Here is a 23585-nt window from a genome sequence, read left to right as displayed (position 1 = left end):
TAAAACATGTATAATTTCCAAAAAGATATGTAAACAAGAAGCATTCTCATAAGCTGTAAAAGCAGAATTAATGAACTAACTGCCTACATTATGCATGAGAAAAGTTGTTGAAAGGAATGAAAGCATGGATGAGATCTACTGCAAGCGCGAAGATAGAAGAGATTGCAATGAAATCCTACTTTTCAAAATTGAACAAATGCTAACTTAAATACAATAAACTCTAAATCTCATACAAGAAATAGAAATCTATGTTTTTGGGGCTGCATAAGGGTCCCTTCCTCAAATCATGATCCCAAAGGGAGGAAATGAGGCCAAGACACCTATTGAAAACCTTTTGGTGCTCCTTTTATCCCTACTAACTTGCTACTGAAGTAAGGCACAAATGGAAGCAAACTAATAAACAACCAATCCAATCTACACTACTTGCAATGAAAATACATCTAAAGGAAAATTAACAATGAAGCTATGAGACTAATCTAAACATACAGATACAAGGAAGAGGAGCCTTGGCTACTAGGGTTGGGCGCTAACCCAAAAGCTTCATCCCTTTGATTTAACTCAGTGCTGGCTCATAACAAAACTCATTCTTATTACCAAAACATGAAATTACATCAATAAAAATTCCACAAGTCTGGAGCTTGAAAATAATTTAGTTTTGCAACAAAAATTAGAATCCTAATGAGGCTCTAGGCCTCTCTACTTATACAATTGAAGTCCCCAATGAATTCCTTAAAATTAGGGAGGCTCGGCTCCCAAACTCGAGATAAACTAGCTCTTTGTCTCTCACTTGCTCGACTGCCTTCTAATCCTCATGACTTGGTTGCTTGCACTCCGAGCTGGTGTGATAAATGGAGGAATATTCAAATGGGGGAGAAGTAAATGAGGAGGATTTACCTCCTACAATCCCTCTCCCTTGTCCCATTCGAGTTTTAACCATAGTCTTTGCCAAAATTCCTTGATTTTCTCCTTCAATCCCAAATTCAATGCATATTAGTCCACTAGGAATAATATCCAACTCTAACTCATCTCATAAAAAAATATAATAAAAAACATGTAATAAGTTGTGATAAAAGTTGGTTTGACTAAGATAGGAGGTGAATTAAGGCCCATATAGTTACCCAATGATGAGGCTCATCAATATGCGGTGTTGTGCGCAGATTGTACTTTGTGCATGATGGACATGCAGTGTCGTGTGCATATGGTGTTGTGCACATGTTGGATATGCAGTGTTGTGTACATAAGGTGCTATGTACATGTTGTATATGCAACATACATATGGTGCTATGTGCATGTTGTACATATGGTGTTATGTATATATGATGTTGTGTGCATGATTGTACAGGTGGTGCTGTGAACATGTGGTGCATGTACATGTTGTACATGTGGTGTTGTGTGCATGTGGTGCTATGTAAATTTTGTGCATGTGATGTTGTGTACATGTGATATTGTGCACATGTCATCCATGTGGTATTATGTACATGTGGTATTGTGTACATGTTGTATAGATGGTGTAGTGTACATGTCACATTGTATACATGTTGTGTAGGTGGTGTTGTGTATATGTGATGTGGTGCACATGTTGCGTAGGTTGTTTTATGTACAGATGGTACTGGTGTACATGTGGTATTGTGTGCATGTTATACATGTTGTGTTGTGGGCATGCAGTACTATGTTTGCACATTGTGTAGTCGGGGTATCGTGACATGTGTATTCATTATGTTGTACTTTGTGTGGGTACATGTATTTTGTGGCATTGTACATCGGGTGTAGATGTATGTATACCTAGGGGGGATAGTATGGGGTACAGAGGGAGGTACCCAAGGGAATAATGTAATAATGGGATGGGCCATAGTAATAAATAAAGTGGTTAACCCATATGATGTAAGGGACCACAAGTAGTTAGCAATAATGTAATAAGCCCATTGTATTAGATAGATGGTATTAAGGGGACCATGGTAATGACCCATGGTATTGTATGTATGAGACCTATATAGAGGCTAGAAACTCCCCATTGAGAGAGGTGAAGGAATATTGTATGAACATGCATATGGCTTGTGGAGCGTTCTCCTTCCTTAAGGAGTGAATGTATGGTGTTGCCCTACCTTAAGGTTTGATTAATAAAGTGAAGAATTTATATATTCAGATCTTGTTATTTTTGGTGATTATTTACAGTTATTGGGTATATTGGTATCATTTCATATATTTTCAGGTCAGATCTATAACAACTGGTATCAGAGCACTTTCTTGGGCAAAGCGGAGAAATTTTTTATTTTTTGCAGGATATTTTTGGGTGGCGAGTTTGCAGATCAGATCTGTAATTTGTGGTGCAAAATTTGTAGAATCTAATTGCATATTTGGGTTTTTTTGAAAAAAAAAATACCCAATTTGAAAAAAAAATCGGCCAAATCGGAGTCCAAATGAGGGAGATATCGATGATTTATAAATCAGTTGTGTTGCAGACATTTTTCAGGGCGACGAGTTTGCATATCAGATATGTATATTTTGGGGAAATATTTGTATAATATAATTGTAGATTTGGGTTTTTTGCGAAGAAATACCCAATTTGAAAAAGAAAATCAGCCGAATCGGAGTCTGGATGAGGGAGATATCTCTAATTTAAAAATCAGCTATGTTGCAAACATTTTTCAAGGCGGTGAGTTTGTAGAACATATATGGAAGTTCTTGGGAAATATTTGTAGAATCTAATTGAATATTTGGGTTCTTTGTGAAAAAATACTCAATTTCAAAAAAAAATCGGTCAAATTGAAGTCCGAATGAGGGAGATAGCATTGATTTAAAATCAACTTCTTTTTCAGAAATTGTTGTGACAGCGGGACAACTACAGCACGAATCTGAAATTCTAGTGACTAGATCAGAATTTCTATCAGATGGGAAGATGTAGAATCGTTGTTCCATTTCTGAAAATAGGTCATAATAGGGTTCTGAGCAATATTGACTAAATTGTGGCCATTTCAAATTTTCGCCAAGTAAGTGATTTTTTTTCAAAACCCTCTTCATGGCGGTTCTATATTTTACAGGAAAAGATAATGGTCCTACTATTGAAGAATTCATAGAAAAGCAAAAGTCATTATGGGAAAAACAGTGAAATTTTTTTGTATGGCCTAGTTTGAAAAATGAAGTTTCCATATGGTGGAGCTCCCTTGACAGAAAGAAGTTGTACAAACTTTCAGATGAATAATTTGAAAAAGTCCTTTTAGACAAATGGTCTCATGCTAGAAAACAGGAGAATGAGACATGTAAGGGGTTATTTTCTACTAGTATCTCCTTATTGCAGGTTCATGGATGTATCAAAAGGAGAAGATCATTGTATCTATAAATTCGAGTTGCAAGCAAAGCCTTATAAATGTCAATTTGGCAAAAAATTGCAAGTTCCAGCAAAACAAATGGAACACACAGGTTAATAATGAGGAGGTGAAAGTTTATAAATATTTGAAGATTTTTATGGACAAGTATGTATTGCATCCTGATTTTTATGCTTTAGATATGGCTAATGTGGATGTTGTTTGAGATACCCTTGGATGGAATCTATGGGTACTATCAATAACAATGTGCAAAAGAAATTCCTGAAGCTCTGGTATAAAAAGAAGAAAATTACATTACAATATATTTCCATCAATAAACAGGTAGAGTCCAAGGAAGCTGAAGCAGAAGATGTTCCAGGGACTGACACATCATATGATGAGCCCTTGATGGTCGACAAACAAACACAAACATCAAACCAGGTATGAGAAAAATAGGTAGAGTCCAAGGATGCTGAAGCAGAAAATGTTACAGGTACGGAATCCGTAGTTGAAGTAATATTGGAAGATAAGAAACAACAATAGACGCCACAACATGTAACAGATACCAATCAGGCTCCATTAGGTGGTGAATTAAAGAAAAATACATTGTTGGTTAAAACTTCAACATATCACCACCCACATCACCCTGCAAGAAAACAACCTACAAGATGGAAACGAATTAACCACACGGACAAAAACCCCTGCATGACAGATAGATATGGGCGACGATCCACCTACTACACATCAACACAGAAGAGCTGTGAGGGTCAACTTCCATCTCAAGCAAGTGAGGCACCAGCTAGATCGAGGGTTCACCTACTACACATCAACACAGAAGAGCCACCAGTGTCAACTTCCATCTCAAGCGAGCAAGGCACCAACAATATCAAGGGTTCACCTTTCTCTGGGATGGCTAGATGCATGTGCATGGTACTAGTGGACTACTCTTTTGAGTAGATCTTATTATTTGTGTTCTTCTTATGTTTCGGGGGCAAAACATGTTTAAGGGGGGTGGAATGTAGTATACGTAGGGGGGAATAGTATGGGGTACATAGGGAGGTACCCAAGGGAATAATGTAATAATGTGATGGGCCATAGTAATAAATAAAGTGGTTAACCCATATCATGTAAGGGACCATGAGTAGTTAGCAATAATGTAATAAGCCCATTGCATTAGATAGATGGTATTGAGCGAACCATGGTAATGACCCATGGGATTGTACGTATGAGGCCTATATAGAGGCTAGAAACTCCCCATTGAGAGAGGTCAAGGAATATTGTATGAACATGCATATGACTTGTACAGTGCTATCCTTCTTTAAGGAGTAGTTGTATGGTGTTGCCCTACCTTAAGGGTTTGATTAATAAAGTGAAGCATTTCTATATTTAGATCTTGTTATTTCTGGGTTTATTAATATATTTTCAGATCAGATATATTATAGTGTTGTGCACATGTTGGATATGCAATCCTACATGCATATGGTGCTATGTGCATGTTGTACATATGGTGCTATGTACATATGATGTTGTGTGCATGATTGTACAAGTGGTGTTGTGAGCATGTGGTGCCACGTACATGTTGTACATGTGGTGTTGTGTGCATGTGGTGTTGTGTAAATTTTGTGCATGTGATGTTGTGTACATTTAATATTGTGCACATGTCATCCACGTGGTACTATGTACATGTGGTATTGTGTATACATTCTATAGATGGTGTAGTGTACATGTCACATTGTATACACGTTGTGCAGGTGGTGTCGTGTACATGTGATGTGCTGCACATGTTGCATAGGTGGTTTTGTGTATAGATGGTACTGGTATACGTGTGGTATTGTGTGCATGTTAAACATGCTATGTTGAGGGCATATGTTACTATGTATGCACATTGTGTAGCCAGGGTATCATGACATGCGTATTCATTATGTTGTACTCTATGTGGGTACATTTATTTTGTGGCATTGTACATTGGGTGTAGATGTATGTATTATGTTGTACATCGGGTGTAGGTGTATGTATTGTGTGGTAGTGTACACCAGACATAGGAGTATGTATTGTGTTGTATTATACACTAGGTTCAAGTGTATGTGTTGTGTGTGTTAGGTGTAGATTCATGTATTACATAATGTTGTATGTCATGTGTGGTTGTATGTGTGTGATACACACTATGGATATGTGCACACGGTTGAGGAGAAGGCATTGGTTATTTGTTGGGCGTGGCAACCAATCCAGAGTGTAACGAAATAAGGATAAAGGTAGAATCTAAGGATTGATTAAAGGATAAGTATTGGTATTTTATTTCAGATTTATTATGCATGTGTTTAAACAATGTAAACTTTTAAACGGGAACTATAAACTCAAAACAAGAACTATGGCCAAAAACCCCCAAAAAACATCAAAAACAGTGCTAAAAATGAAAAGTGTGTATACTGGAACGATGGTTTTTTTTAGGGGTCAATTTTAAACATGTTTTAAAAATGGTAGTGAAAACGAAATTTTTGTGCAAAAAACACCCTGAAAACAAAAAGTGTTGAAACTGGAACGATTGTCTTTTTTTAGGGTCAATTTTAAACATTTTTAAAAAATGTTAGTAAAACTGAATTTTATGTGCAAAAAACAGTTGTTTTAGAGGAAAAAAACAAACTAATGTTTTTGGTAGAATAGCGTTTTTCTTCCCTAAGTATAAATTCAACATGCTTTAGTAATAACCATAAAGATAAAACAATGGGATCTGAAATACATTAAAATTTGATTACCCTGGAACCACCCCGCCACACCTGCAGGCTGTTGAGCCATTGGAGTGGGGCGTATGGCTGTCCGGAATCGCCCCGCCACACACGTGGGCCATTGGGACACCGGGGTGGGGCGAAGAGCTATAGACAGCCTCCGCCCCACCCTAGTGGCCAACATCCTATGAGGGTGGGGAGGAGGGTTGCAGACAGCCTCCGCCCCACCCCGGCGGCCCAACGGCCTGCGGGGGTGGTGGGGTGATTTCGAGAATCACCCTACCCTTCGCCACACCTCGACGGCCCAACGGCCCGCGGGGGTGGCGAGGTGACTCCGGGAATCACCTCGCCAACCCTGCGAGCCATTGAGCTGTCGGGTGGGGTGGAGGGTTGTGGATAGCCTCCGCCCCACCTCAGCGACCCAAGGGCCCAAGGGGGTGGTAGGGTGATTCCGGAAATCACCCCGCCCTCCACCCCACTCTGACAGCCCAACGACCCACAGGGGTGGCGGGGTGATTCCAGGAATCACCCCGTCCTCCACCCCACTCTGACGGCCCAACGGCCTGTGGGGGTGGCGGGGTGATTCCAAGAATCACCCCACCCTCCACCCCACTATGGCAGCTTAATGGCCCACGAAGGTGGCGGGGTGATTTTGAGAATCACCCCACCGTCTGCCCAACCCCGATGGCCCAACGACCTGTAGGGGTGGCAGGGTGATTCTGGGAATCACCCCGCCCTCAGTACCACCCCAGTGGCCTAATGGCTCGCGGGGGTGGCAGGGTGATTTCCACAACACCGCCCCACCTCGGCGGCCCAACAACCCGCGGGGTGTCAGTGTGATTCTGGGAATCACCCCGCCCTCTGCCCCACCTCGGCAGTGCAACAGCTCGTGGAAGGGTGATTCCAGGAATCACCTCGCCCTCAACCCCACTCGGCGGCCCAATGGCTCACAGGGGTGGCGGGGTGATTATGGGAATCACCTCGCCCCCCGTCCCACCCCAATGGATGAATGGCCTGCGAGGGTGGTGGGGTGATTCCAGGAATCACCCCACCCTCCGTCCCACCTCGATGGATCAACGGCTCGTGGGGGTGGCGGGGTGACTTCGGGAATCACCCCACACTCCGCCCCACCCTGGCTTCCCAACGACTCGCAGGGGTTGTGGGGTGATTCTGAGAATCACCCTGCCCCGGTCGCTCAATGGCCCACGGGGGTGGCGGGGTGATTCCGGGAATCACCCCACCACCCCCGTGAACCGTTGGGCCACCTAGGTGGGGCGGAGGGTTGCAGATAGCCTCCGCCCCACCCCGGTGGCCCAACGACCCACGGGGGTAGCTGGGAGATTCCGAGAATCACCTCGACGTCCGCCCCACCCATGTAGCCCAAAGGCCCGCGTGGGTGGCCGGGTGATTCTGGGAATCACCCCGCCAACCTCGCGAGCCATTTTGTCGCTAGTGTGGGGCGGAGGCTATCCACAGCCTCCGCCCCACCCCGCTAGGGTGGGGCAGAGGGTGGGTTGGTTCCCGAAATCACCCCACTACTCCCGCAAGCCATTGAGCCACGCAAGTGGGGCAGAGGGCTGTCCACAGCCCTCTGCCCCACCTAGGCAGCCCAACGACCCGCGGGAGTAGTGGGGTGATTTCGGGAATCAACCCGCCCTCTGCCCCACCCTGTCGGCCCATTGGTCCCTGGGGGTGGTGGGGTGATTCCGAGAATGACCCTGCCCTTTGCCACACCCCAGTAGCCCAATGACCCACGGGGGTGGCGGGGTGATTCTGGGAATCAACCTGCCACTCCTGTGAGCCGTTCTACCACCGGGGTGGGGCGGAGGGTTGCGAACAACCTCCGCCCCACCCCAGTGGCCCAATGGCCTACGGTGTTGGCGGGGCGATTCTTGGAATCACCCTACCACTCTCACAGGCCATTAGGCTGCCGGGGTGGGGCGGAGGGCTGCGGACAGCCTTCGCCCCACCCCGATGGCCCAATGACCCGCGGGGGTGGTGGCGTGATTATGGGAATCATCCCACCCTCTACCCCACCCTGATGGTCATCGGGCCACCGGGGTGGTGTTATACCTTAGAAACCAATTTCCTGGCTATAGAGAAATTGTGCTTAAGACATTAATAAGTATTATTTACTATCACTTATTGTTTGTTGTGTTCTCAAATGAAGGACCTAGAAAAATTGGTCTTTAGCCCTTAATACATGTATGACCAGAACATTTCAAAATGCCATTTGTTGCTAGATATAAATGATGAGTGAAGAGAGCTTGAAGGAGAAGTTAAATATAATATGCTGGTTTTTCACAGAAACTACTATCTGAAACTTAGAAGAATTATGAAAATAAGAACTTAATCATAGACAATATGCTGCTTAACACAAAAACTACTATCTGTGACTCTTGGAGAAGTTAAAGATAATATGCTGGTCTTTCACATAAACTATTATATATAGCTTAGAAAGGAAGGTGGAAACTTCAAGTATAGGAGCGCTCTTTTAAGGAATTTTAATTGTATCTACATAAGCAAATAAAGACCTACAACTTCATTACTATACTTGAAAGAAGAAAACATAACATGGCACATGACAGAGAAGGTTACAAAATTATACCCAAAAACTCATGGAAACTTCTGATTCTTTCATTAATCAACGATGATATCAAGAATACAGTGGCCTAGTCTCCGGATTCTCCAAAATTCGAACCATCAACCATTTCTCTGTAAATTTTCCTCTTTTTATACATTGTGAAATAGTTGCTGATCTCTGAAACTGTCAAACTACTAAAACTGTTTCTCTAACTATCTGAAGTAAGAATTATTACGAAATATTACACATATGGTAAAGACATCTCAAAGAACATAAAATAACAAAAGATAACTGAACATAGAAGATGACTATGACTGCTGACTTTTCGGCTTTGTTAATCCACTGTCGAGTTCCTCTATATATGCCTTAATCCGTTTTAATCATAATGAACTGTGTTTGAATTGTATAAACCTGGGCTTACGCATGTATCCGATACATTTTAATTGGCCAAAATACAAAGAAAACATGCCCAACTACCTTCCTCTTTAGATTCGGCTTTAACAATGATTTTTCCTTTTACACAGCAAAAATAATGCAAAGCATGCAAAAACGGAACTGAAAAAGAATTAATCCAGTTTAATAACTAGATTGGATCTGGAATCCCATTGCATATCGCAATCAGCGCTTTCCATGGTTATATCAACATAATTTTGGAATTACGCATAAATCCTTCATATTTGCACTATTTCTATTATATACCTTTTATAATATAAATATGCCATAAAACATGCTTTTTCTGCTTTTAATACAGGCTCCTTACAACTATCGAGGCATACCTTTTCCGTCGATATATCCCCACCATAGATCTGTGCTTTTCGGATCAGACGGTCTATAAAGATTTCGGGTGGGACATAAGCCCAGAGAATACCTGCCTGAAATGGGTTGTTTTCTCTCTCCACCCGGCTACTACGTGTCAAACGATAAGTGGGATCGGGTGAGCTCCACTAAAAACCACTTACCACTTTTACTCTACCAGAAATCCCACTTGTAACTTTAAATCTGCCTTTTCGTATGCCTTGCGGACCCGTCGGAATTATAAAACAAAATATATAGTTTTCGGATCTGGATTGCCGTCGCAAATCGCAATTGGCATAAGTCATATACATATATTAACGTTATGCGATGATCGCGGACCCGATGGGAGAATTAAACATAATATATGTAATATCGGGTCCGGCCATCGCATATCGCAATCGGTGAAACCCATATATATATATATATATATATATATATATATATATATATATATATAAAGGCGCTCTATGTTATTGCGGATCCGCCAGCATTATTAATGTAATATATATCTTTTCGGGTCCGACCCGTTCATTGCTTATTTCTATTATAATCCTGTATAATAGAAATACATATAAAAATGTGTAATTCCGCCTTTTCCAAAGCCTTTGCACAGTTTTCAAGATACGCCTTTATTGCAATCGGCGATCAGTGATTCCCGTGGTAATACTTCATATGAATGCCCGTTGTGTTTTGCGATTGCGATCTAATCGTATTGCTAACACACGCACACACATATATACATATTGGTTATGGCTCCATATAATTATTTATATTGCAATTTGATTTGATCGAATGGGCCGATTCTTTAACACTTGTTTCTTTTGCGATTTTGATTTCGATATGTAATTTATTACATTTCCCTCTTGCCTTATCTTTTTTAAATATATTTTCAAGTGATTATTGAATGAAACATAACTATTAAAGGTAACAAAAAATGCATGTTACAACAGGTGGGGCGGAGGCTGTCCGCAACCTTCCACCCCACCCCGACAGCCCAACAACCTGCGGGGTAGCGGGGTGATTCCCGTAATCGCCACGACACCCTACAGGCCGTTGAGCCGCCGGGGTGGGGTAGAGACTGTTCGCAACCCTCCACCCCACCCCAGTTGTAAGGACTTGTGGTTCTTGACTCGTCCGCCGATGCGAAGTGCGACTTGGATGAGCGCATGAGTTGGACAAAATGGTGGAGCGAACACTTGGGAGCGTGTGTGCATACAAGTGAGGAGCGAGTCATGTGTTTTTATAAGGATAGACGAGGGTGTTCACTCTTGACGAGCCGACGGTGGAAAGATTGTAAGTTGGGGTGTTGGTCGATGGGCCGACCAACCAACAAGACAAACGAAGGTGTCGGTTGACATGAAATGAAGGTCAGCCAAGGGATGGCACGACCACACCGTGGAGTATATATATTGTATGCGATGTTGGAGCAAATCAACACATTTGGACTCACTCATTCGATCAAGGAATGCGAAGGAGCCTACAGTGATAAGGAAAAGTGCGAAGACGTGTTAGGAGGTCGAGCAGTGGCACAGGTCTATGCGCCCACTCACGGGCAGAACTACACGGTGACATCGCACAGGTTTTGGTCATCGGGTGAAGGGCGCGAGTGAAGGCGCCCGACGTTCGGGTGAAAGGCGTGGGTGGAGACTTGGGTGAGTCGCCCGCTTGCCGTCCAAAGGAGTAAACGAAGGTGTCTTTGGGTGACTTGGGTGAGTCACCCGCCCACCATGCGAAAGTTGTGAAGGGTGACTCGGGTAGTTTGCCCACCCGTCAGAACAAGGTTTGGTTGAGGAGTCGGTTGGCAGCTCATGTGAGGGCACGCCCGCCCAGCTCGGGCAAGGAACTTTGGTTGACACGCGAAGGTGTGAAAAGTTGTAAATTTGGCTAAGTAGGAAACTTGGTGTTTCCCAAGTATACTTGTGAAGCTTTGTAATATTGGAAAGTTGATTTATATAATATATTCGGGTAGACTCATTGTTCAGGGAGTTTCCCCTCCCTTTATACTGTGCAATTGTGTTCTCTTTTATAATAGTTGTTGATAATGAATGTGCATGGGTGTTCATTGGTATAAAGGAAACATAATAATTACTTGGTTGATAAACACAAACTAAGTAGGACAAGTGGTTAGGCGTAGTCCATGAACATAAGTATTGGTGAAAAGAAAGTGTTCAGTGGTGTCGGACCTCGCCAAGTATGGTTGAAAGACTACTGTAGGCCTGTGGGTGTGACAGTTGGTATCAAAGCTAGTCTGAAGACTTGGAGAAGTCTTGCAGGGAGTTGGGAGAAGCGAGTGTATATACACTTGACAGTTGGTGACAGTGGAAACAGGTACTTGCAAGTGAAGGAAGTTGGTTTCACAGAAGTGGAACAAGAGTTGGTTCATGCTTTGCAGGGAATTTGGTGAAGCTGGTGAATGTGGAGGCTAAAATGGAAAAGATGGTAGATGAACCTATTGAAGGGTGAGTCTAGCCATAATGCAGGTAAAGTATTCTGGTACAAAGTGTTGGAATAGATGACGAAATGGAGTTCTGAATGGGTTTCGATGAAGGCTGAGAATATGAAGATTCAGGAAAGTTGTTCGAAGCTAAGGGAAGAACTTGAAGAACTCAAGTTTCAATATGAAAGTACGACGGATGTTGAACTCAAGGAACTTGACAAGGAGATCCAACATAATGGACTTGATCTTCAAGAGCTCTTGGATGAAAGGGCCCAGTTCAGGAGGAAAAGTGCCATGGTGGAGACCGAAATCAAGCAGCTTGAAGACGAGATGAAGAAGAAACTTCTTGATAAGAAGGTTGTTGTAATTGAGCAGGATGAGCTTGACTACATTGACAGGCTGGGGACTCACTACCGTAATAATCTAGAGGATGTTTGGAAGCTTAGTTCCATGAAGGTAGTCAATGGGCACTTGATTGGTGCACTTAAGCAAGATGCGATGGAGGACAAGCTTGAAGGAAGTAAAGCTGAGCCAGAATCGAATTGATTATAAGAACCAAGCAAGGAAGTGAAGTACCTTAGGAGGAATGTTGATTGGAGCACAAGCCATTGGACACTTCTGAGGCCAAGTTTTTGAAAAAGTTTGTTGATCTGAGACACAAGATAAAGCCGACAGAAGGAGGTGATGCCTTGAAGCTGAGTTTTGTGCAAGTGACCGTGAAGGGCAAGAGATTTGTAGCTTTGGTGGATATGGGAGCTACAAATAGCTTCTTGAGGAGGAAGGCAGCAAAGTATTTTGGGAAGAAAGCTGAAATGGAGAGGGAATGGAGTGCTTTCAAAGCAGTCAACTCTACCATGAAAGCTGTTATTGGTATGATGGAGAACAATTTGGTGAGAGTGGGATCGTGCTTTGGAAGATTGGACTTGAGGATTGTGGACATGGATTATCATTATATGGTGTTGGGGCAAGATTTCATGAAGCTTGCCCAAGCCATACCAATGGTGGACCGGGACATTCTCTTGATCACAGCTGGAGGAAGAACTATGTTGGTTCTGATGAATAGAAGGAGTTGCTTGGGATATCGACCAAGAATGAATTCTATGACTTTCTATCCCAAAGATCTGAATGTGAAGCATGAGGATGTGGAGCAAAGAGGACTTGGGAGTATGACTCGCACAAAAAAGGAAGGGAAGTTGATTGACTTAGTTGCAAGAGCGAGGAAGAAGGAAGGGAGTGAGAGATCAATCTCATGGATCAGGGAGCACTTGTCAGAGACATCTTCTACTGATGATCTTCACAATGGAGTTGCAAATGAAGGGAGTCTGAGTACTACTTCAGGAGCAGTGGTTGGAGAGGATTATGCAGGTAGAGATCCGACTGGCATAGTGGACTTTTGTAGATATTCTATGGGCATATATGACTTTCATTTGACAAAGGACAAGCTAGGTGAGCTTGGATGCACATGTGAGGAGGTTGAGGCTATGCATAGATACTTGAGGACACAATATCAATCTGATACATGGGTAGATGAGAGTCAGGGAGGAAACTTCCTGGCCCTCCTTTCTCTATAGACAACCTTGGAGATGGGTTGGTGCAGGGACCTTGATGGGAAGGGGCTACACCACCTTGATAAGGGGCCTTGGAGGAGGCTTCTTTATGACAAATTTGTAGACTTGGATGTTGATGATCAGATGTTGGGATGAGTCTACATGGGTTAGACATCATGGACAACTAGAGTCATGAACATGAGGTTGGAGACATGGAGCATGATTTATGCAGGGACATGATGCAGGAGCATATATAGAGATGTCACTCATGGACATTCTATGGAGTGCCAAGGCAGAGATGTTGTGCAGATGCTGATGTGACATGGAGGTGTTTGTATGATCCGATGGAGAGGTTGTACACTCCTTGTACAACAAGACCATGGACCGAACATGTTGCAGATGGGATGGAGTTTCCATGGACCTGAGCATGGGATGTTGAGCAGACTTGATGAGTCCGAGATGTAGCAGAAGTCAGGGAAAGACTGATGATGGCATAAGGATGTGCATTCTTATGGTTTGGGTGTATGGTTGGATTAGCTACCCAACTAGCTTGAGTCATGAGGGGTACCAGTGTGCAGATGTGTGTCAGAATCAGGACGATGGCCAGCAGACTACATGGGAGGACGACACATGATGGAGATGTGGTTCTACATATGTTGCAGGGATGTTTGCAGTATGTGGAGGAGTTGACATCATGGATAAGACTATTCATATATGAAAATATTGGTGAACATGATGGTTTCCTGGATGGTGGATGTTGTCGAGGACGAAAATGACTTCAGGTGGAGGAGAATGTAAGTACCTTCGGTTCTTGACTCGTCTACTAATGTGAAGTGTGACTTGGATGAGTGCACAAGTTGGAAAAAATGGTAGAGCGCACACTTGGGAGCGTGCCTCTGTACAAGTGAGGAGCGAGTCATGTATTTTTATAAGGATGGAAGAGGGCGTTCACTCTTGACGAGCCGATGGTGGAAAGATTGTAAGTTGGGGCGTTGGTCGATGGGCCGACCAACCAAAAAGACAAACGAAGGCGTCCTTTGACATGAAACAAATGTTGGCCAAGGGATGGCATGGCCACACCGTGGAGCATATATATTGTATTCGATGTTGGAGCAAATTAACACATTCTAACTCACTCATTCGATCAAGGAATGCGAAAGAGCCTACAGTGATAAGGAAAAGTGAAAAGACGTGTTAGGAGGTCGAGCGGAGGCGCATGTCTATGTGCCCGCTCACGGGTAGAACTACACGGTGACATCACATAGGTTTTAGTCATCGGGTGAAGGGTGTGGGTGAAGGCACCCACGTTCGGGTGAAAGGCGTGGGTGGAAACTTGGGTGAGTTGCCTACTCGCCATGCGAAGGAGTAAACAGAGGTGTCTTCGAGTGACTCGGGTGAGTTGCTCGCCCGTCGTGCGAAAGTTGTGAAGGGTGACTTGGGTAGGTCGTCCGCTCGTTGGAACAAGGTTCGGTTGAGGAGTCGGTTGGCAGCTCGTGTGAGGGCGTGCTCGCCTAGCTTGGGCAAGGAACTTTGGTTGACACACAAAGGTGTGACAAGTTGTAAATTTGGCTATGTATGAAACTTGGTGTTTCCCAAGTATACTTGTGAAGCTTTGCAATATTGGAAATTTGATTAATATAATATATTCTGATAGACTCACTGTTCAAGGAGTTGCCCCTCCCTTTATACTGTGCAATTGTGTTCTCTTGTATAATTGTTGTTGATAATGAATGTGTATGGGTGTTCATTGGTATAAAGGAAATATAATAATTACTTGGTTTAGAAACACAAACTAAGTAGGACAAGTGGTTAGGCGTAGTCCATGAACATAAGTATTAGTGAAAAGAAAGTGTTCGGTGGTGCCGCACCTCTCCAAGTACGGTTGAAAGACTACCGTAGGCCTAGGGGTGAGACACTGGTGGCCCAAAGGCTGGTGGGGGTGGTTGGTTGATTCCCAAAATCACCCGGACACCCTCGTGGGCTGTTGGGTCACTGGGGTGGGGTGGAGGCTGGGGGTGGCAAGGTGATTCCTGAAATCACCCGGCCACCCCCGTGAGCCATTGGGCTGTAGGGATACGGCGCAACCTGGGGTGGGGGGGTGATCCCCAGAATCACCTCGCCACCCTCACAGGTCGTTGGGCTACCGGGGTGGGCAACCTCTGCCCACCTTGGCTGCCGAATGGCCTGTAGGGGTGGCAAGGTGATTCCGAGAATCACCCATCCCTCCGCCCCACCCCAGCCTCTAAACACCCTCCAATATATACAGGCAGGTTGCGGGTTATGTCACATGGCCGACCCATGACCAACGCCCAAGACAACTTTTTCAACATGTTGCCTTCGCCCGAGTGGAGTGTTGGCCCACCCAACTCGTGCGACCACCCTCTCAACTTGCCCAACATTGTATAAACTTGTCTCCAAGACACTTCGCATGCATTCGTTCATGTCTCCTTCACACGTTGGAGTCACCCTCCCTGTCACACGGACCACAGGTCCTTACATCCTCCCCCATCTGAAATCATTGTCGTCCTTGACAATATATCATCCCGGCAACCACCTGTCACCAAGATATCCATACCAATGCATATACTCCATCGGTATGTCATATATCGGAAGATCTTCTCAATCCATGATCATCAATCACCCTGTCACAATCTACACATGTTGTGCCCCATCATGGAAGGTTGGCCCCTCCATCACAAGCTACAAGCTTCCTACAACATATCGTGTTGACCTCATCATGTATCATCCTCGTGTGAACTGTTGCCATGATACTCCAACAAATGCTAACACATCTCTGCACACTGCATGCCCTTATGACTCAAACTAGTTGGGTAGCTAATCCAACTGTCACGCCCAAACCATGAGAATGTACATCCTCATGCCATCATCAGTCGTTTCTTTGAACATCCCGCCACATCATCAACTCGATCAAGAATCCATCTCCATATAAGTAAGCCATTCTTAGGTCCATGAAGTAGTCCCCATCTCATCTGCAACATGTTGTCCATGATGTTTTCTATCCAACATCATCATCCATTTGCAAAACATCCATCTCCTCAAAGTGAAGAGATCATCTCATCAAACTCCAACTCTCGATGTGCCACATTCAAGTCCATGAAGCAACCTCCATCATATCTATATGTGCCATCCCTCAAGTCTGCAATAGAAATAAGTATACACCTGACTCATCTCCCATGTGCTACCTATGATCATAGATTAATCAGCTCCCATGTGTCAAAAGTGGTTAAGTCTGGGCTCAACCCATGCCCAAGTGTTGCAACCAAGGCATCATCATCGTTGTAACTCCATCACTCCAAAGTGTCTCATATCGATCCTCCACATCAAGTCACTATTCCAAGCTACACCCATACATGTACTTGAAAGTATGCATCCCATCTTGCATCAAAGTCTCTGACCTCAGCTCCTCAATGCATCAGATCCTCCAAGTCCACCATATCTGAAGTCCCTAAAAGTCACAACCTCATGTCATCATGAGCTCCATGAGTCATCTCCAACCAACATCTCAACAAGCATACAAGTCTTGGTCCAAAGGTCTCTGCAAGATGCCTCAGCTCTCCATGTAATAGGAATGCTTCATAGTCTACTCATAACTCCATCCAAGTCCATGGCCTTGTTGTACAAGAGTGCACAACCTCTCCATCGGCTCATAAATAAAACATCTCCATGTAACACTAGCAAATCCACCTACATAACATCCCTGCCTTGGCACTCCTTATTGGATGACCATAAATGACACCTGTACAAGTGCTCCTGCATAATGTCCCTGCATAAGATTTCCATGCTCCATGTCTCCATCCTGATGTCCATGACTAAGTTGCCCATGTCGTCCACCAAGTAGACCCATCACAACAATCAGTCATCCCCATCCATGTCTGCAATCTTCGGTCTAGTGAACTCAGTCACCCAACCACATCATCATCATCATGAGCCCCTTCCATCATAGCTCCCCCACTAAAGGTTCCACCAAGACTTTCTCTTGGTCTCGGTCATGGGAAGTCCACCCAAGTATCATCATATCCAAGTGTGTGCCCTCCAATCTGCCCACGAGTCATGTCAGGTACTAGCTAATTCTCCATGTGGCTAAAGCATGACCCATTCCTCCACAACGATCATCATATTCCTCCCTTGTCATGGGCCTTTGTACCTTCTACCATAAGGTCACAAACAACCCCAACAAGTCCTGCAACAGTCAACAATCCTTGCTTCTCCATACAAGGTCTCATCATAGACATCCATGGTAAGATGCTCCCTTCAATCGATAAACTGACTTTACTCTTCCCTGCATATAGTCTATCTACCAAATGCTTAAATGAAACACAAGTATCAATAGTACTTACATCATCATGAGGCTCCTCCATGTGAGTATCCTCATCCATCCATGTTTGCAAACTGCACGATCGTGGTCCAACTTGATCAATCTCAAGTTCATCCTCCATCATGGTCACATCTGCAAAATCCTCAATCATAACGGCTTCCTCTTCCTTGTTAGCACAATCTGCAACTTCATCCTGCTCCATTTTCCAACCAAGTTGAAGAAGTTCGTCTTCAACATTCTTTTCCAAGACTTCAAGTTCCTTTCAAATCCGTGGGTTCTCCTCTTTCAACCGCTTCAACCTGTATAAGGTAAGCAAGAGCTTCCCTTAGCATTCTTCCAAACATGCCATGCCTTGTCATTCAGCTTGGCCCAAGCACAAGGCTTCACCTCTGCTAAACTTGTTTCACCCTTCACCTGAATCACCCTGGTATTCCACCTCTCACCTGCAAAACTTGAACTCCCTGCCAATTCTTCGATCTTGTAGAATCAACTCCTTGATTTAGTTCACCAGCTTTGATACCACCTGTCACGCCCCTACACTGGCGGTACTCTTGCAACCGCACTATAGCAAGGTGCGTCACTACCAACCATTTTCTTTTCACCAATACTTACGATTATAGACTACGCCTAACATTCCATACTTAGTTTATTTTTTCATTACCAAGTATTATCTTTGTCCTTTATACATTGAAAGCCCATAACATTCACATAAACAACATTATACAATAGAAATGCACAACAATATAAAGGGTAGGGGCAACTCCCTACAATATGAGTCTAACTGAATCAATATATATAATCTTCTTTTTATAAGTACAAGTTAAATCTTAGGAAACCCCAAATTTATACTTAGCCAAATTTCCAACTTCGGCAAACCCAGTTGTCCAGCTCGTCGGTGCCTTTGCACGGTCACCGCACGACCCACCAACCCTTCGTTCACCTCGTCGTACGATCGTGTTGTTTTCCCAACTTGGGCGCGCCTCGTCGTAACCAAGTCGCCACACATGGGCGCCTCCACACGAGTCACACCTCTGTTCACAACTCCAACATTTCATTGTTTCCACCATTTCGTCGTGCACAGTGCACCCTACCCAAGTCGCCCATCTGCACAATTCTTCGTTTCAGCGTGCATGGCGCACCCTCACCTGGCTGCCCGTCTGTGTGTCCACCCATTAATCCAAACTCATTCACCCGAACAACTTCACCCGAGTCGCCACACGACTTCACCCAGGTCGCCATACGACTTCAACCAGGTCGCCCGAATGACCTCACCGAGGTTGCCACACGACTTCACTCGGCTCGCTCGAACGACTTCACCCGGGTCGCCCAACGACCTCACTCAGCTTGCCCCAACGACTTCACCCGGGTCGCCCGACGACCTCACCCGGCTCGCCCGAACGACCTCACCTAGTTCGACCGAACGACCTCGCCTCAGTTTCCTACCCGACGACCTCACCCGAGTTCTGCCTGAACAATTTCACCCGAGTTCTGCTCAAACGACCTTGCCCGAGTTCTGCCTGAATGACCTCGCCTGAGTTCTGCCCGATGACCTCGCCTAATTTTTCTGCATGATTTTCCTGCACGAGTTTTTTTCCCGAGTTTTTCACCTGATTTTCTCACCCAAGTTTCTAACCCGACTTTTCTGCACAAGTTTTTCACCTGAGTTCTGCCCATTGTGCAAGCTCATCCACGCACTGCAGAACTCCTCAACCGAACTTGTGTTGGCCGAATGATGGTCATTTGTCTCCAAACGCCCTCCAATATATATGGGCCGGTGGCGGGTTACGTCACCCGGCCGACCCACGCCCAATGCCCAAGTCGACTCGTTTAACATGTTGCCTTCACCCGAGTGGAGGGTCGGCCCGCCCAACTCGTGGGACTGCCCTCTCAACTTGCCCAACTTCATATAAACTCGTCTCCAAGAAACTTCGCACACATTCGTTCATGTCTCCTTCACACGGTGGAGTCAACCTGCCCGTCGCACGGACCACAGGTCCTTACACCAATGGCCCAATGGCCCGCGGGGGTGGGAGGGTGATTTCGGGAATCACCACACCCTTTGCCCCACCCTGCCCCATTGGGTCACCGGGGTGGGGCGGAGGGTGCCCACCCTGGAGGCCCAACAATCCACAGGGGTGGGGGGGTGATTCCGGGAATTAACCATCCCTCCGCCCCACCCCTGCAGCCCAACGGGCCATGAGGGTGGTGGGGTGCTTCCGGGAATCACCCAGCCCTCCACCACACCGTGGTGGCCCAACGGCTCGCGAGGGTGGCGCGGTGATTCCAGGAATCACACCACCCTCCACCCCACCCCGATTGTCACGCCCCCAAGCCGGCGGTAGTCTTTCAACCGCTCTTAGCGAGGTGCAGCACCACCGAACACTTTCTTTTCACCAATACTTATGTTCGTGAACTATGCCTAACCACTTACTCCTACTTAGTTTGTGTTTCACAACCAAGTATTATTATGTTATCCTTTATACCAATGAACACCCATGCACATTCATTATCAACATCAATTATAAATGATGAACACAATTGCACAGTATAAAGGGAGGGGAAACTGCATGAACAATGAGTCTTCCCGATAATGTATTATACAACAGTTTACAAAGCTTTACAAGTATACTTGGAAACCCCAAGTTTCATACTTAGCCAAATTTACAATCCAAGGCAAAACTCGATTGCCTAGCTCGTCGACACCTCTGCACGGTCGCCGCACGACTTACCAACGCTCGTTCACCTTGTTGCACAATCATGTTGTTTGCCCAACTCAGGCATGCCTCCAAGTCGCCACACACGGGTGCCTCTACCCGAGACACACCTCCGTTCACAATCTCAATACTTCACCAAGTCACCGTGCACACTTGCACGCCGGGCGGGCACTCACCTGAGTCGCCAAGACACCCGCGCCAAGTCGTCGTACAAACCAGGCGCCACACACCCGTGCATGCCTCAATCTTCCGTCGGGCGCCACACACCCGTGCACGCCCTCACCCAACCACCGGGTGCTCCTGCCCGCACCATCACCCAAAACCAAGAAGAACACCTAACTCTGTGCGGCCTTTCCCAAGAACGGGCGCATCCTCTAAATCTGCACCTCTCCTCTCTTATGCGTCCACCTTGTAGTTCTGCACCTATCCTACATGAGCGAATGCGATGAGTTGATGTCCAAATGCCATCCAATGCACTACAATATATATTAATCATAGGGCGTAGTCCTGGCTGCCCAGCTGACTCGCCCAAAGCCCCTACTCCATCGCAAATGCCTAAACTATATGTCAGCTTTGCCTTAAGTTGTAGGTCGGCCTCCATAATGTTTAACACATGTTCTCATGCGTATAAAGCAACGCTCACCCTCCTCTTATGCGCATATCATAACATCGCACCTCAAGTCATGAGCTCGCACTTCGCCCAATCGTAGCTACCCACGTGCACGCACGTTCCACCTGTGCACCCAGAACTGTAGGTCGTTACATCCTCCTCCACCTGAAATCGTTGTCGTCCTCGACAACATACCATCTTGGTAGCCATCCACCAAGATCAACATCAATGTCTGTCTCATCCTTGGTCCATGATGTCAATTCCTCCATGTACTGCAAACATCCCTGCAACATATGTAGAACTCCATCTCCACCATGTGTCATCCTCATCCTGTGGATTTTCCTCCTTGTTTACCTAATGCTAGCATCTATCTGTGCACTTCCAGACCCCATGTTTGAACTAGTTGGGTAGCTAATCCAACTGTCATGCTCAAGCCATGAGAGTGAACATCCTTATGCCTTCACCAATCTATCTCAGATTTTTGCCACGTCTCGGACTCACCAAGAATATCACCACCATGTTCAGGTCCATGGAAACTCCATCCCATCTGCAACATGTCACGATGATTGATGCCAAGCCATCCCTGCACCATCTTCCATACCTGCTCAACCTGTTTTAAGGACTCACTGTCATGATCAGCTAACAATGAGCCCCATCTTCTATGTCATCTAAGAAGATGTGGAGGGAGTATAGTCTGAAGGCTCACCCTCACTAATCAACTCAATCCATTTGTCAGGATCTCTATCTCCATCCTCTGTAGATAAGTGACCTGATCCTCCCCCCAGACATTCGGCCTCACATATGCCTCATCATCATCATCATACTCGACCACTTCTAGCCTTTTTGACAAATCCAAGATACTATCTGAAAGTGTCCTGATGACCAATGACTGCTCAGTAAGCTTTGTCTCAACCGTGGACAACCGCTTACTCATGTCTTCCATTCACTTCTCGTCCTCCATTTGCATCACTTCCAACTTACAATTAGGCCTTGTCACTCCAATGGTTGGTACACCAATGGGTACATCTTCCCTTCCATCGTAAATGTACAGCTTCCTCAAATGTGGAACAATCATAGCATCAAATTGTTTCATGAATTCCATTCCCAGCATAGCCTCATAGTCATCTATCCACACTATAGTGAAGTCGACCTTCCCTATCCACTCACCAAGTGTTGTGTCCACTTTTTCAACTATACCAAGAACATTATTAGGAGGAGACTTCACTGTCTTCATCTGTGCCTTCACTGGTACAAATTTCAGCCCAATTCTTCTCGTAGTATCTTCACCCATGAAGTTGTGAGAGGCCCCACTATCCACCATATTGAGTATATCAGCACCTCCAACCTTCATCCGAACATACTCTAACATGTTCCTCTCAGGATCCCTCTGAGAGACCACCTCCGTAGTAGCAGCAGCACCAAGTATCTGCATCATCCCCATAGAAGCTTCTTCATTCTTCGCATTAGATTGTGCCATCGCAGCCACTTTCGGTTTAGAAGGGTAGTTCTTCACCGTATGTGGCCCAGCACATATCCAACACTTCAAGGCTTTCTTCGTCTTCGAATTATCATTCAATTTCGAAGCATCATCCTTCTTCTTTTCTTTTGGCTTATCGGACTTCTTCTTCCTATCATCAGAATTCTCATCATAATGCCCCACCAACCTATCCACAGCAGCAAAATCTTCCTCAAGTGTTCTAATCCTCTGCCTCTTCACTTCATTGCGTGCCCAAGGCTTCAACCTAATAATGAAGTTGAACACCTTGTCCCTCTCTGCCATGTCAGGAAGTTCCAGAACCACACTTGCAAACTCCCACTGATATGTCTGAAGGTTCCCTGTCTGCTTTATGAACTTAATTTTCATCCTTGCTTCCCATATTTCATCCTGAGGACTGAAATGGGTCTGCAAAGCTTTCTTCATCTCATCCCACGAAGTAACATCACCAGCACTGCCATTGGCAATATGATCCATCCGTCTTTGCCACCACATCTTAGCATCCTTTGTCAAGAACTGAGCAGCTACCTTGACCTTCGTCTCATCATTATATAGACCCAATCATTCCAAGTACTGCTCCATGTCCCATAGAAATTTGCCAAGATTCTTTGCACTCCTTGTACCATCGTAAGATTCTGGTTCCTTGACTTTCACATGAGGCGCTCCTCCACCTGAGTTCTGCCTCACGGCCTTCTTCAACACCGCGATCTCATCTCTAGCTTCGTCAAGAGATTTTCGCAAGCTGATGATCTTTGCAAGACCTTGGTCTCTTGCCTCTTCAACCTCCTTAACCCTTTACTTCAAGTTGTGTACACATAAGATCAGTGTACTCATGTTCAGTCTGGAGTTCCTCGAGCTCTTCCCTCATCTTTGAATTGGCCTCTTGCTCCTTATCGAACAAGTCCATCTTCTTATTCCAGGAAGTTTCCAAGTCCTCCATCTTCACCAACACTTTTTCCATAAGTGCTATAGTAGCATCCTACACACCATGACTAGACCCAACCAGAGATTCAGCTGCCATTGCTAACAGCTTCCTTCTTCT

General features: G+C 45.1%; 1 pseudogene; it reads left to right on the top strand.

Annotated features, from left to right (window-relative positions):
• LOC149194336 (protein argonaute 1B-like) overlaps positions 1-11867 on the top strand; it is a 103595-nt pseudogene extending 91728 nt beyond the window's left edge.
• The last annotated feature ends 11718 nt before the right edge of the window (positions 11868-23585 follow it).

The sequence above is a fragment of the Pinus tabuliformis genome, chromosome 2_2 (genome assembly GCF_031772625.1).
Source record: "Pinus tabuliformis cultivar Carrire ecotype Pingquan chromosome 2_2, CPIR1, whole genome shotgun sequence".
Lineage (NCBI taxonomy): Eukaryota > Viridiplantae > Streptophyta > Pinopsida > Pinales > Pinaceae > Pinus > Pinus tabuliformis.
The sequence above is the reverse complement of the archived record's forward strand: the minus strand, read 5'-3'. Positions and strand labels throughout refer to the sequence as shown.